Source organism: Pimephales promelas, chromosome 19 (assembly GCF_988280905.1).
Source record: "Pimephales promelas chromosome 19, fPimPro1.hap1.1, whole genome shotgun sequence".
NCBI classification, from domain to species: domain Eukaryota; kingdom Metazoa; phylum Chordata; class Actinopteri; order Cypriniformes; family Leuciscidae; genus Pimephales; species Pimephales promelas.
In genome coordinates this window covers 17,917,444-17,933,784 of record NC_142787.1, presented here as the reverse complement: position 1 = coordinate 17,933,784, position 16,341 = coordinate 17,917,444, and the positions used below count along the sequence as shown (strand labels likewise).

At 40.2% G+C, this 16,341-nt stretch overlaps 1 protein-coding gene across 1 annotated transcript in view; it reads left to right on the top strand.

Moving 5' to 3' along the window:
• Positions 1–6,297, top strand: part of LOC148970791 (uncharacterized) — a 264,684-nt gene extending 258,387 nt beyond the window's left edge. Inside the window, exons 10-11 of the mRNA XM_089123675.1 lie at positions 5,193–5,389; positions 5,496–6,297. The gene's annotated coding sequence lies outside the window, so the exon portion shown is untranslated. The remainder of the gene's footprint in view (positions 1–5,192; positions 5,390–5,495) is intronic.
• Positions 6,298–16,341: the final 10,044 nt, after the last annotated feature.

The following is a 16,341-nucleotide window of genomic DNA, read 5'->3' as shown; positions in this document are numbered from 1 at the left end:
CTTTTCTGTGCAAAAATAAATATGTATCGAAAAAATTTACCTCTATTTATTTTAGTAGTGTGACTTGACTTTACTTGAAACTTATCAGGACTTGACTTGCTTAGGGTGAACCCTTGACTTGACTTGACTTGCTTGATTTATCTGAACTGCGACTTGAGACTTGACTCGAGACTTGATGGTTAAGACTTGAGACTTGCTTGGACTTGACCATGTGTGACTTGTCCCCACCTCTGCTTCGCAGTCTGTCGCTCAATGAAGCCCCTCCTTCTGAAAAGCACAATGTACTCTGATTGGTCAGGTGGACCAGTGTGTTGTGATTGGTGATTTGGAAATGTCCTTACCATAACCGCAAGTTTCAGCGTAGTTAACATACTGTTACTAAACATGGGTCTCGCCCCTTTTTCGTATATGCCTTGAGCAGGAATTATTTAAATGAGGAATATTGTGAAGTGTACAATCGAGGTGGTTCAGTGAGTTCAGAAACAGTGTTTACTGTTATAGAGAATAACCCCCTTTGGAGTTGACTTTGTAATTTGTAACTTTTTACATTTTGTACTATAGTATGATCAGGGAGCGATTTGTGAAAAAAAAAACAGAGGGGGAGGGATGTTTTGAAACATTTTTCTTCATAAAAATAAATCATGAGAATATCATCACTACGTTTGGAGGAATTGTAAAAAAAAAAAAATTGTATTAACTCATAGCCTAACGCAATAGAAACAGTTTTACTGCTACTGTTAAGTTAAAGTAATAATGTTAACGTTACATCGCGATGCTGAGCTACAGTGAAATGATAGAAAATACAGATGCATTATCTGTGTTAGTCAATTTGCCTCATTTGCGCAAACTGGACGTGCAAATGAGGCAAATTCGCATCTACCAACCCACACTAAACACCTCATTTGCGTCGCAGGACCTTTAGATGTGCGTAAACGAGTCTTTGCATTGACTTAACATTGAAATCACTCATGCCAGACATTCAAGAGTGCGTGAGTAATCAAAAAACCTTTGCTTAAGCCTCAATTTCATATGTTCATATGAATATGATATAGCTGATGGTTGGATCAATAAACAATTCAATTGAGTGAAACACCATATGTGTTACTTCGGCCATTCTCAGTGGTGTGACTGGGCAATGCATTCTCATCCTTTAAAGGGGAAATGAAGCAGTGAATCAAGTTTACATGATTTACAAGATGGATTTCCAATATAATCAACAATTATATAAGAAACATTACAAATGTAAACATTTAGAAGAAAAAAAGAAAAAAACTTTGTATCTTTCGCCGCCAGGGCGCCGCCATTGTGCAGTTGACGTCACGGGGTTGGTTGGCTCAAGTTTAACAGGCTCTGGGCATTGAAAATCGCGACATCAAACTGTGTTTAAACCAGTGTTTTGACCACGAACGACTAATGTTAGGTACAGTTATTAGACAAAAAGATGACGTATCATGTTATATGTTGACAAACTGCACATAGAAACATTGTTCGCGATGTCTGCCGTCAAATATTCCCATATGCAAAATTTTTGCTATATGAAAGTTTGAAAATATGCAAAAAAGTTTGCTATATGCAAAAACAGCGCTATACTACGCACATGGCACCCATTATCGTTAATATAACACGCGCTGTGAGGGCTAAGTTTAGGTGTGGGGTAGGGTGTGCGTGGGATTTATGACGTCTTGGGTTCGCATGTTATATTAATGATAAAGGGTGCCATGTGCGTAGAATAGCGCCGTTTTTTTTTTTAGAATATGACGTTAAAGGATGACTGGGACACTAGCTCTGCTTGTCATCATTGAAACAGATAATAGAAGACTTGGAAAACAGTGTACAACTTGAGTGGACTACTTTATTTCTGTATGTTAAATATACATTCACATTGACACCAAAATTCTCTCTTTTATCACCATCACCCTGTCAGAGAGTTTACACTAGACTTTTATTGTGTACTTTCCTGACGCCCACCTGCTTGCATTGTCCATTTTTTTATGATTACTATACATCAAGTCAGTGAAATTGACAAGTCAGTTAATATTAGCATATTTCTGAGTACACATGCCTGCAGACTTGTGAGGTAATCTATGAATAATTCATCCGTGTTTTTTTAGAGCAGAATCAATGAGTCGCATAGTGTATCTCAGCCTTTAAGTGTGTGACAAACTTTAAGATTATAAAAATACCTTTTCCTGGAAGCTTATGCATGTCATGTTGTCAACGCTACAAGTCACATTCGGTTCTTCCTTCATCGGGGATGAAGCCTCCCCTGATAAATCTCTCCCTGCTGCACTTTGGCCCCTCTGGCGTACCTGCAGGCCTTCGCTGAGACTGCCTGCCCAGGACCTGCAGCTTTTCTTCTGACCCCCTCTCAGACAATTATCCCCGAGACTGCCACCGAGCTTCACCGTCGGCCCTGTTTAATGAAGTGTGTAGCGGTGGCTAGGCCCGTAATCACTGCAGTATGCAAACGTTCACCTTCTACGGCTCATCACCGGAGATTACATTCACAAATCAATGAGGGGTGCCTCGCCCTAAAAACGCTACAATTCATTTGCGTGCCGTGGGTTATAGCTTATCTTCAGCCCTTTGTGTTGACAAGCATCGCCTGCGCAATGTTTTGGGGGATGGGAGATGGTTTTCGTTAGCTGTTTTAGAGGCGGCCGTGACCCCTGACGAGGTTAGCATAAACCAGCCGTCGGCTGTAAATGCATTTGTCCTTTTAAAATCAAATTTTTCTCCATAGTCAAGCTGCTAAAATTCCAATCAAGAACCAAATGCGGTCTCCATTTCATGCCTTAGATATTAAAAACTGAGACTCTGTAATCTTAGACCTGCAAGGAACATAACCTGAGCTATAAGAGCGTACACACACACAAGTGTGTGCGCGTGTACAGACAGAGCTGTGTTCAGCACTATCCCCTGCTTCACTGGTCCTGTGTTATTAAAGGCTGTCGGTGCAGCTACTGAGGAGCTATCATAAGCTTTTCATTATTGACTGAGAAAATATGATAATTTGGAAATCAAATGCTGCCTTCCAAAGCTCCACTGTCACTTTCAATTTTAGATTCTCTCCTCCACTTATATGAGCAATGTGATAGTGGCGACTTCATACGCTTCTCAAGTTTCCTTCTCCATTTTGTAAATTTATTTATTTATTTGTGCGTGTGTGTGTTGTTTTTTTTTTAAATTACAATGTTATAATTGAGGTCTCTCACCTATTGCACCTTGGTAAAAAAAAAAAAAAAAAAAAACTAAGACAAATTTAATTAAAAGCTGTATCTCCTTTCATAGCTGAAATTGAATTATGTTTGAAGTGGGAGAGATTGCAAAGTGACAACATGTTTTCTTTATTAACTCCCCTCCTCTCCGTTTCATTTCTTTCCTGGGAACACCTGACAAAATTTCCATGCAATTTAGTTTTTATCGTTCTTTTTTACACTTCGCTAATTTAACATTAATAATCTTATGAGTCAAGAGAAAGTCATTTTCCATTTCATACAGTAGGTGGAAATGCGGTCCTGAATGCTATTAAAATGAAACCGATAGGCCTGAAATGTTTTAATGAATAAACGATAACAGTATTTTCAACTGCGGCAGCTGTGTCCCAATTTGCCTTCATATTGTATGCTATAAAAGTATTCTCTTTTTGAGATTTGGGTGTATAGCAGAGTAGTCAAGCTTTGGGACATACTTCCAAATTACAAAATTGCAATCTGTCACTTTAAACAGGCCTGTCAATCATCCTGTCACAGTTAACATAAGCACTCCTCATATAAAACCCTTATTTATAAAAGCACTCCACATTTTATTTCATTTAATTTTTTATTTCATTTTATTTACAGGAAAAAAAATCTGTCAACCATTGACATTGATCTGCTAGTGTATCCGAAAAAAAAATTGTTTTGCATTATAATGCATTTTATACTGGCCAAACGTGTTCTGCTATTGTGCAATTTGTAATTTTATAAGAGATATCAGGTTTGATATTGAGTTAATAAAGACAATACACCATGCTTGGAGTTCTTTTTATTGTGTTTGTAGTTCTAAAATCACAATGGATTTTGGGCAATATTAGCCATTAGAGTGTGCATGGAACTAATAAACCATTCGTGGGCTTTTAGCAATATACTTTCAACATACTGTGTTTTGGGACACACTTATTCTAATCTCACATACTATTAAGGATGGATATTATGCACATTGGAATGCAGGGTCTTTCTATACATCCGTCACCCCATCCAAAGCATCATATATTACGTCTATAGTACCACTATTCACTCTCATCCCTAGGATTCCCAGAAATCCCAACATAATCCTTGCTGTGGCATATTCCGGGCCAGCCGGAAACATATCAGGCCCTGCTGAGTAATTCTTTCACCCCTGCCATCCTCTTGGTGCTGGATTGTGCTGACTCTAGGAAGTGTGATAGCCTGTAAGCTTCCCTCTGTCGGGATAAGGAGCCAGGCCTTTTTCCCAGGGCAGCGCTGAGGTAAGAGGGGAAGAGCTTCTCCGGCTGGCCAGCGGAGCCCAGGATAAGCTTGATCCGTGCTAATCCTTCACACACGCCGCTCCTCGCAGATAATGGCAGCACTCTCTCTAGTCCTTATCAATCCGGCGCTGCTGCGGCATTACCTGGTGTGCGCTAGGCCTGATGGGAGATTTCTTGCTTAAATCCCATGCGGTGGTTGCTACGGTGTGCGGGGGAGACGAGAAATGAAAATAGGCTAATTCACGAGATTTTTTTTTTTATTAGGGATGATAATCAGGCGACCCCAAACTAAAGGTCTAGAAGGATTAGACAAGAAATGGGAATTAATTTTCGGAACATAAAAGGGGTTCTGCCTTTTTTGGGCCTTGCTTTTTCGCACTAATGGCATATGCTTTTGGTTTAATGAAGCTGGTGATTTATCCTGGTTCGGCTAATATTCAAACCTAGACCTGCTATTAACATTCAAGCATTCGGGATGCACTTAAAGCGATGCTCTACTAATGAGAAGCTTTTGGATTTGTGTGATCAGTAAACCTCCTTTGTACCTATTCCCTTATAACCCGACATAAATATTCATGAGCGCATAACTCTGTCTCTTTTCTTATAGGCCCCTTCACTGATTGGCTGAATAACCTCACTACAAGGAAAGTGTAAGTGAGAAATCTGTCAGGTTAATGCTGTTTGGTGTCTCTTGTAATTTCAGGCATATAACAATGACTTAATCAGCATTTATGGAGAGAAACCGCATCTGTGCTGGATGGGACCTGTAGGTTGTTATGGAAAACAGATGCATTTATGGCCACAGGGAGTCTCTCTCTCTCTCCCCCTCTCTCTCTCTCTCTCTGCAAGATCTTAAGCGGAGAAAAGTGAAACGTGGAGAATTGGTGGAGGCGAACGGAGGTGAGCTAATGGATCAAAATTACCCCCGTCTGAAAGTTTTGACGAACACTGACGAAATTGCTTTTCTTCCCCTCTCTCCCCAACCTCCTCCTCCCCTTCTCAATAGGAGACGCAGACAGAGAAATCCATCTGTAACACAGGCATTGTCATCGCCTTGCAATTTACACCCATTCCTCTCAACAGTGATTCTTGTGCTTGATGGCGTGATAAATTAATCTTTTTCTGTGCCACTGCGTCAATTCTTTTAAAAGAATACATTAAGGGGCGTTAGAGACTTTTTTATTTTTTCTCCCGGAGTAAACATTTTTTCTTTCTTTCTCTCTCTCAGTCACCATGACAAATCATATTCTCTGGAGATGAAGAGAAAAGGCCATGAAAATAGGAAAAATGAGAGAAGGATGGAGGAATGGAGAGGCAAAAAGCCATTTTGGAAAGCCGTCGTGCTAGCCGGATCAGTCTGAGCGCTGTGTTTGACAGAGTGCTCTGTGGAAACCATCACACACACTGCCGATGATAGTTGTGGTTGTTGTTGTTGTTGAAGAATTAAGTATGACCTTCACTCTAATTGTGTTAGACATTGGAAGGAAAGCGTCTAATCATCAATCACTCAGCAGTCAGCAGCGTGGAAAGATCACCCAGCCCAAACACAGCAGGGACAAACAACAGCATGCGGGGCTGTGACTATACCGGCCCACCATTGCCATTACCGCCAGGATTGTCCTCCACTTAGAATCTAGTAGAAGCTAGTGCTGCTGTTTTAATGGCCTCTACTGTATGTGTCAGGAAGGTTTCTCTGCTGGTGGGTTGTAACCCAATAACTGTTAAAATTAGTATGCTTTATTTTATTTTAGTCATGGTTTTTATTTATTATTTTTATATGTACAGCAGAAGCCCATGTGTGTAGAAGCACCTCTGGAGTCCTACTTGTAATTCCTCCGTGGGGTTTCAAAAAAGTTTCAAAAACTAAAACTAACAGGGACCATGTAATCACATGAACACATGACCATGACGTTTATAGTTTCATACTAGTCCGAGACACCAGCACTGTTTGCGCGCCATGGGCTCCTCTTTGAAACCATGAACAAAACTGTGCATGGTAAGTCATGATTACATTAAATATGGGTTCCAGCATAATTTGTGCCACCCACAATGTATTTTGTGTTTTTTAAAGTTATATTTTGGGGCTTTTGCCTTTTATTTTGGCAGGACTGTTCAAAGAAAGACGGGAAGAGATACAGTAGGAGAGAAGAGAGGGGAACGAGATCAGGAAATGAGGTATCAAATGATGTACAGTTGTACTACAAAACAGTACAGTAAGGCTTTTAATGTTTTTGAAATAAGTCTCTTATGCTTACCATGACTAAAATTTGATCAAAATTACAGTAAAATATTTTTAAATATTCTCACTCTTTAAAGAGCTGTTTTTTGCTAATATATTTTAAAATGTAATTTATTTCTGTGACACGTTTTTTTTATTATGATCAATGTTAAAAACAGTTGTGCTGCTTAAAGTCCCCATGTTTTTGGCTTTGAGTATGAATATGTTAGCCTTACTTTTCCCTACACTTACTGCTGCGCTTAAGTCGGCGCTATGGGTACACTTGAGGATTTCCATGACGTCAATTCATTCATGGGGAAAACCTTATTCTTTACTTGTCCTTGACTTTAACTAATTCGACTATTGTGGGTGGGTGCAAGGGTGTGTGGTTATACGATGATGCTCCACTCCGAAGAGACACCCACAGGCTATCTCTTCCCAGAAGCGCATCATCACTTAAAAAAGCCATACAAAATAGCATCCAAAAGTCTGGGAAGTCTGGTTTCAGGTTAGTGTCACGTGAACCGGCACACTAACGGAGGACACTGCGGCTTTACTGAGTTCAACTTCTCTGGCTGAGCTGTTTGTGATATAGAAGGAATGCTATTGGCTATTTTTAAAAGTGGGAGGACCTTTTTGATATGTCCCACCCTGTCTTCCTGTTTCAGTGCAAATTACGTCAACACATAAAATAATGGCGCACATTTCAAGGCACTATAGTGGGCACTTTAAATCGTGATTTTTTTGGCCACACTGTAAAGTTTCAGGAGTGACAACCACATTGCTTGTTGTTTAAGCTTGGCTCATAAAGCAATCAAGTTTATGGAGTTATTAATGTGAGCAAGTACAGGTAATTTCTCTTAGTTTCAGCATAAAGCATTTGGATTTCAGTTTATTGTGAGGTTGTTCTTGAGCTTGTTTCTAGCAAGATCTGGCAACATGTATGATTCAGAGCTTGTACTGCTTTCCCGGTGATTTCTTGCACATAAAGAAAGGAGAAACATCTCTGCATTTTTACCTAAATTGACAACCAAATTTAGTGTGTACGTGACCATGAATAGAAAGTTATTTATACATGTCTACTGTCACTTTTGATCAATTTAATGCATTCTCTCAAATTAATTTCTTTAAAGGGAACCTATAGTGAGGAAAAAAAGTATTTGAACACTGTGCTATTTTTGCAAGTTCTCCAACTTATAAATCATGGAGGGGTCCAAAATTGTCATCGCAGGTTCATGTTCACTGTGAGAGACATAATATAAAAAAAAATCCAGAAATCACAATAAATAATTTTTTTAACTATTTATTTGTATGATACAGCAGAAAATAAGAATTTGAACACCTGTCTATCAGCTAGAATTCTGACCCTCAAAGACCTGTTAGTCTGCCTTTAAAATATCCACCTCCACTCCATTTATTATCCTAAATTAGATGCTCCTGTTTGAGGTTGTTAGCTGCATAAAGACACCTGTCCACCCCATACAATCAGTAAGAATCCAACTACTAACATGGCTAAGACTAAAGAGCTGTCCAAAGACTCTTGAAGACTCAAAGAAAATTGTACACCTCCACAAGACTGGAAAGGGCTACGGGGAAATTGCCAAGCAGCTTGGTGAAAGAAAAAGGTCCACTGTTGGAATAATCATTACAAAATGGAAGAAGCTAAAGATGACTGTCAATTTCCCTCGGACTGGGGCTCCATGCAAGATCTCACCTCGTGGGGTGTCCATGATCCTAAGAAAGGTGAGAAATCACCCCAGAACTACACGGGAGGAGCTGGTCAATGACCTGAAAAGAGCTGGAACCACCATTTCCAAGGTTACTGTTGGTAATACACTAAGACGTCATGGTTTGAAATCATGCATGGCACGGAAGGTTCCCCTGCTTAAACCAGCACATCAAGGCCCATCTTAAGTTTGCCAGTGACCATTTGAATGATCCAGAGGAGTGGTCAGATGAGACCAAAATATAACTTTTTGGTCATAATTCCACTAATCATGTTTGGAGGAAGAAGAATGATTAGTACCAACCCTAGAACACCATCCCTACTGTGAAGCATGGGGGTGGTAGCATCATGCTTTGGGGTTGTTTTTGTGCACATGGGACAGGACTGCACTGTATTAAGGAGAGGATGACCGGGGCCATGTATTATGAGATTTTGGGGAACATCCTCCTTCCCTCAGTTAGAGCATTGAAGATGGGTCGAGGCTGGGTCTTCTAATATGACAATAAGAAGCATATCAAGGTTCTGGTGTGGCCTAGCCAGTCTCTAGACCTAAACCGAATAGAGAATCTTTGGAGGGAGCTCAAACTCTGTGTTTCTCAGCGACAGCCCAGAAACCTGACTGATCTGTGTGAAGGAGTGAGCCAAAATCCCTCCTGCAGTGTGTGCAATCCTGGTGAAAAACTACAGGAAACGTTTGACCTCTGTAATTGCAAACAAAGGCTACTGTACCAAATATTAACATTGATTTTCTCAGGTTTGCAGCTATATTTGCAGCTAAATCATACAAATAAATAGTTAAAAATCATTTTGATTTCTGGATTTTTTTTTTTTTATTATGTCTCTCACAGTGGACATGCGATGACAATTTCAGACCCCTCCATGGTTTCTAAATGGGAGAACTTGCAAAATAGCACGGTGTTCAAATACTTATTTTCCTCACTGTATTATACTTCTTTTTACAAAATGTATTTATATAAGTCCCAAGTGTCCCCAGAATGTGTCTGCAGCTCAAAATACCCCAGATCATTAGTTATACCATGTTGTAAATGCCCATAATTTGGGATACAAAAACGTGCTTTTTTCGTGCCTGTATCTTTAAATGCAAATGAGCTGCTGCTCCCCGCCCTGCTTTCTATAAGAGGGCGGAGCCTTTACAGCTCATGCCAGGGAAACTAAAACATCTGTTTTGTTTTGATTACCATCTCTATTGCGGTCACGCTCACATGACATTGCAGTTCTTCATCGTCATGAAAGTTTGTCTGCATGCGTTTCAAAGTCATATCAGTCTAAATTTATGATATATGATTTTCTGAGCACACACATCTGAAGCACGTGCACAGAAAGCTGGATATCAGATGGTGCTTCCCGTGAGTATTAAAATAAGTTCTCTTTTTGCGCTTTTACTGTCAAATACACACAAGGTTATATCAAAAACTCACCGGGTTCACATAAGTCGGTTATGTCTGTGAACGTAAACAACAAGTAAACAAATCGCATGTGTACATTAGATATGTGTTTTATGAAAATTGAAAGCAGCGTAACATACAGCACCTAATGTTCATATGACGTTAATATGAATCACGCACTGCTCTTGATTGATTAACTTTAGAAGCTTTAATAAGAATACATTTCTTAAATGCTGCTGTTAAATGCTCTGGCGAGGAGATAAACATGACGGATTGTGTATAGCTCACTAAGGGCGGGCCTATGCTAATAGGACAGAGTCTATCAGCAGTGGTGGGCGGGGCCTGTGCAATGTAACGTCACTGCATAGAAACTGCAAACGGCTTATTCTGAGACACTGCTTATGATTAATGGGGATTAAAAAAAAGAGTGGGTGGATTTTGACCAATATAGATTGGTTGTGTACACACACTGCCGAGACACGTCTTTGCTAATGAATTTTGCATTATAAGTTCTCCTTAAAATAATCTTACTAAACACAAACATTTGAACAATACTGTTTGTCGTAGTTCTGCACACAAGGCAGTGAATTATTTGTTGCCGAGAGCATGAAGCCATCACAGTTCGAGGGACATTTGGAACTCAAAATTGTTAATTTTGTTTTTTGGAACGGATCTTTGTAATGTTATTAATTTGATATGTATTGTTTCTGCTTGATAAACTATTTTAGTACTGTTGTACCAAATATCCAATATGAAGCCAAACTAGTTGAGAACCACTGAGGTGCCTACCTGGCGTGCAGTAAGAATCAGGCTGAATATCCATCCTGATCCTTATTTTAAATCTCCCTAGAGGAAAAGGGAGAGAGAGATAGAGGGGCAGGCAGGTGAAGCATAGGGCCGAATGCAGATGTGACGCAAGTTCAGAGGGCTTGTGCTCCCTGCGGACATCCCTCTGCCTCCAAGCAGCAATAGCGCATCACTTACCCAAGCCCACTGCGGTGCCCCACACATAAAAGACTCACTTTTAAGGGGATGAGAGGCAAATAAATCTCCTTTACAGGGGTTATAAAAGTAAAATGCAGGATTAAGGCTGCCCTGCACAACCAGTGCACAAACACAAATATATACATCATTTTCCTCTTTTTCCAGAGCATAACTACTGCGATTTCAAAGTGACCCCCATCGGGTCCTCAGGACATGTTTTGAATGTCAGCATACGGTGGACAGCTGGAATAAGGCCTTTCGGGCACACCGCTATGAGACGAGGTCAGTTTACTATAAGTGACCATAAAGCACCAATACAGTATTTGATCTGTCTGCCCGTACGTGTCTGCAGATATGCGCAGATCTATTTTTATTCCTGCCAGGTTTTTTTTGCCACTGCTTTAACCACAGCTCGCTCAGATGGATCCACTTTTTTTTCCTCACGTACTTTCCCTCTCTATCCCTCAGCTCCCTGTCTCTATTTAAATACAAATGGATGGCTCTTAAAAAGAAATTGTCCTCAAAATGCTGGAGTCCCTGTTGTATTTCACACTCAGGGAGCATGTCGCACCAACCGCACACGTGTTGAAAGTGTGTGCCGAGAATTATTGGCGCCTGTGCCTCGTTTCCAAGGTTACAGGTTATTATTGGTTTGAGTGGGCTTCACGTGGCATGATGCAGCACTGGCTCCGAGAGGTGTTTATGGCAGCGGAAAAAGATCCAAATTTTAAAGGCAGCATTAGAAGGTTTGGCCCAGAGCACATGTTGAGTTGTGAGCTCATGACCTGTACTATTTATTTTAGATAAACTGATTTATTTCCGTTACTAAGTCACAGTGATTTGCGTTCTTTTTGGGTGCCTAGTCCTTCCTTTTTTAGTGGTTTTGTTGTGTTCCTTTAAGGAACAGTGGCCAGAGAGGTAAATTGATTTACTTGATGTGTGTTCGGAGGTTGCTTCAGATTATTTTTTATATAAGTACACTGCATCCAGATCAGAATGTTCACGCAGGCACAAATTGAATGGCATGTTCATTTTTAGAGTTTTGAGCCAAGTAAATTAAAGTGAAATGTCCAAAAATAAATTCATTTTTTTTCCTCCTAAGAATGCATTTAATTTATCAAAAGTGTCAATTAAAGGCTCGTTCACACCAATAAAAATAATGAGATATATCTATTTTAGCGTCCACACCAGCAGACAGTATCGTTCTGTTTATTTTAAGCATTGGATGGATTCTGATTGGCTGTCTAAGTTTTAGTATATCCAACAATATAATTTCTCTGTGCTGTTCTCGTAATAGTTGTGGTGTGGGCTCTGTTATATTGTACACATATGATTTGATTTGGCCACAATGGGGCTGTTTACACCTGTCCACTTCATGCGTTTTCTCAGATCGGATAGCTATCTGATTTATCAAAACGGTTCCATTTACACCTGGTCACATAAATGTGTTTTTGCGAAACGGATATAAATCCGAACGTCAATTCACGCGCTATATGCAGATTTAGTAAAGTGCACGTCGCCGAAAGCAACAGATATGAGCTGAATTTTATTGATCATCGGCTAATTTCAAAATCAGCAAAGACCGCAATAAGAGAGAGCGGCAACAGAACTGGTAAGATCATTTCATTTCTTTACTTTTAATGAAGATGGTAGTGTTAAGCGTCTGCAACTTACTTTCACTTTGATTTGCAATAGATTGCGGCGCGTTGGCTTGAATAGGCACTCAGCTGCTCATCTGAGGTGATGCGTGTCGCAGTAGCGTCGTCATATCTGACTAAAATAACATAGCCTATTTATAACACGCTCTTACACGTTTATTGTTTAGCATTTTTGGGAGTAGTAAAATTTAAATATGTGGTTTCAACAACCAGATGCATTTACACATGCGGCCCAGACCACCTCCCAATGTGGTTTGAGCGATTGGATTCAAATCCGTCTCAAATGTGTTTCGGGGGGCATTTACACCTGGTCTTTTCGCGATCACAGAAAACGCATGAAGTGGCCAGGTGTAAACAGCCCCAATATGAATTCCACCTTCTGAGCTATTCTGTCCACATATGTACAGTCTGTAAATGTCTCTTGTGTCTTTATTGATTTCTCCTAAAGAATGTTTAGGAAAAACATCTGAAGCAGAGTTGATAGTTAAATGAAACACCTGAGAATTCCATTGAGTCTCTTGAGCTGCGAAAGAGCAATAATCCTTTCCTCTGAGAAACGATTGGTTGTTTAAAATTTGAAGAGCAAACAAACTGACATCCTCAAAAGACAACAAGATTCGATGGCAAAGATGAGAGAAATGGATCTGTGAGGTTTAGTGACCACAGAGCAGGACTCCCGTTGAGAAGGACTGAAGCGTCTGTCTGTGTTTGGCTGGCTTCAGGGGGCAGGTGCGTGGCAGGCTCCAATCCTTTCGCTATGCTTTCTCCTCCTGTACGTCTTTGTACAATGAGAAAGCGAGGAGGGGGGAAAGGGACCTTGTGAAGACGAAGCCTCCTGCAAAGAAGCAATTAACAGCATAGCCCTGTCAAATTCTCTCTCGTTCTCTCTCTCTCTCTCTTTCTCCTCAGTCTCCTCTAACAAGGCCACAAAATGACTCACCTCTCGTTGGGCGGGTGAGATGCCCTGAGAAACAGCACAGAGCATCACACCAGAGTATTTCCACTTTTCAGAACCACCGAGATTCATTCCTCCTCGTCTTCAAGACTCTTCTGTGAAAATGAATGCAGTCAGCCAAGGTCAGTAATACGGTCATTTTGTGCAAAACTCGGAATATGGAATATAAACCAAGCAGCTTTAATGTAGAGGAGAGGAAGTCGAAATCCCCTGTTGGAAGCTCGGATGGTGAAAACCACTCTCATTGCGTGTTATGTATGCATATGTGCGATGCAAACACATGAATTATGCATCGCTTAAATGACAGCAATGACGGGACAGAACTCTAGTTCTGTTCAACAGCTGCAATGGAAGTTGAAGCTTTAGCGTAAGTTCTGCCAGGAAGTCTCAATTGTTACGTCACTTATTACTTTCTCATTTTTTTTTTTTTTTTTTTTTTTTATTCAAGCTTTTGACATTGACAGGGTTTAGACAAAGTTGGCCAGTCTGAGCTAAGACAGATAGCCCAGATGGCTATTCTCCACAGAATACACCCTAAAGTAAATAATTGCAATATACATCACAAATAATTACCACATAAGAAGGAAAAAAAAAACAATAATAAAATAAATAAATAAATAAAACAATTAAAGAAAAACAATAAAATAAGCATACCGATAAATTACTTCAGACTTGGGTAGTTATTCAATCCTTCCATGCAAGGTTCTGTATTCCCAGCGTTAGCAAATGTGACTCTCCCATCCCAAGATAAGTGAAGAAAGGGTCCCATACTCTATAAAATTTAAAAGGTTTATCTTTTAATGCTGTTGAAAAAGCTTCATATGGAATAAGGCCTTTGGCTGTGTTTATCCACTGTGTTATTGATGGGGCTTGATCTGTTATCCAGCATACGAGTATGCATTTGCGAGCACAGTGTAGTAGGATTTGAAGAAGATGTGCCCCTTGGAATTTGGAAGGGAGTTCCTGGCTCATCCCGAGCAAACATGTCTTTGGTCCCAAATGTAACGAGCAGCGAAATATGCTCTCAAGTTCCTTTAGGACGCCCATCCAAAATAGTTGTATTGTTGAGCAACTCCAGAAACAGTGGAAGAGGGTTCCTTCTAGTCTTTTACATTTGTTACAGAGGTTGGAGAGTTTTGGGTTCACCTTATGTCTTTGGGCTGGAGTCACATGCAAACGATTAACGATTTTAAATTGCATTTCCCAGGCAGAGTTGTTGGCTAAATAGGAGGGCATCTCACATACGGCTTCCCAATCAGTTGTCTGAATTTCTTCCCCAAAGTCCTTTTCCCATAACCCCCTAGTTTTATCTGAGCTATCTGTATTTGCTCTTATCAAAATGTCATAGAAGATTTTGGATGTCGAACGAGATGACGTAAGTTTATTTAATTGTTCCTCAATTGGGGACACACACAGACCACTTGAGTAGACTCTGAGACTTTTTGTTATGAAGCTGCGTATTTGGTGGTATACCAAGAAGAGCTTCTTATTGATATCATATTTTGCAGTGAATTGTTCAAAGGTCATTAGCTGTTTTTTATCCATCAAATCTCCTATGACATGTATTCCCTTATCTTTCAAATGTATTAGGCCATCATTCATCCCCGGGGGGAAATCTGGGTTATTATGCAAGGGTATGAGTAGTGAAAGGTGGGAACCAAACCCTTCTCTTTTGCGGACTAATCTCCAAATTTTAATCATATTTTTAAGAATGAAATTATCTTTAGTTAAAGTTCGTTGTGTTTTGGGCGACAGATATAGTAGATTCCGCAGAGGAATAGGCCCAAGAGTTGCGGCTTCTGCGCTAATCCAAGTTGAGTTTGGATCGTTCATGTGCCATTCCAATGTAAATCGAAGTTGGGCGGAAAGCTGATATAGGCTAATGTCTGGGGCCGCTAGACCTCCACATCTACTCGGGAGTGTTAAAAAGCTATATCTCAGTCTAGGTCTTTTTTTCCGCCAAATAAAGGAAATTATGAAGCCACGCAATTGTTTAAGTGCTTTGTTAGGAATGAGAACTGGTAGCATTTGAAATGGGTAAAGAAGGCGCGGCAAGATATTCATTTTGACAAGATGGACACGGCCTAATAGAGATAAGGGAAGGTTACACCATCTATCTAGATCTGATCTGATATTCGAAAAGATTGGGAGGAAATTAGTTTTATACAGATTTTCCAGCCTCTGTGTAATCTTTATACCCAAATACACAAAACCTGCCGGGGACCATTTAAATGGGTGAGAAATTGTAAGGTTGTGGGAGTGCGATTTACTTAGCGGCATTGCTTCTGACTTTGAAAGATTTATTTTATACCCAGAGAATGAGCCAAAATTAGAAATTGTATCAATAAGACGAGGAATTGATTGTTGTGGAGAGGCGAGGTAAATTAAGATGTCATCGGCGTACAGTGAAATTTTATATGTTTTCTCTTCCAGTCTAAGTCCTTCAATGGTTGGGTCATCTCTAATGGCTGTAGCCAGCGGTTCGACAGCCAGCGCGAACAGCAGCGGTGACATCGGGCAACCTTGTCTGGTACCACGTGCTAAAGTAAATCTAGGGGATTTAAGACCGTTAGTAATGACTCTTGCTGTGGGGGAAGAGTACAAAATCCTAACCCATTTAATAAAAGCATCACCCAAGTTAAATTTAGAGAGCACTGAGAATAAATATGGCCATTCGACCCTATCGAATGCCTTCTCAGCGTCTAATGAGATGACCCAACCAGAGTTTGCGTACTGATTTGAGTGTTGAATTATGTTAAGAAGCCTTCTAATATTATGAGCTGAGGATCTGCCTTTAACAAAGCCTGTCTGGTCAGGGTTTATTATTTTTGGGAGAATTGATTCCAGCCGAATGGCTAATATCTTTGCCCAAATTTTTGTGTCCACATTTAGCAGAGAAATAGGG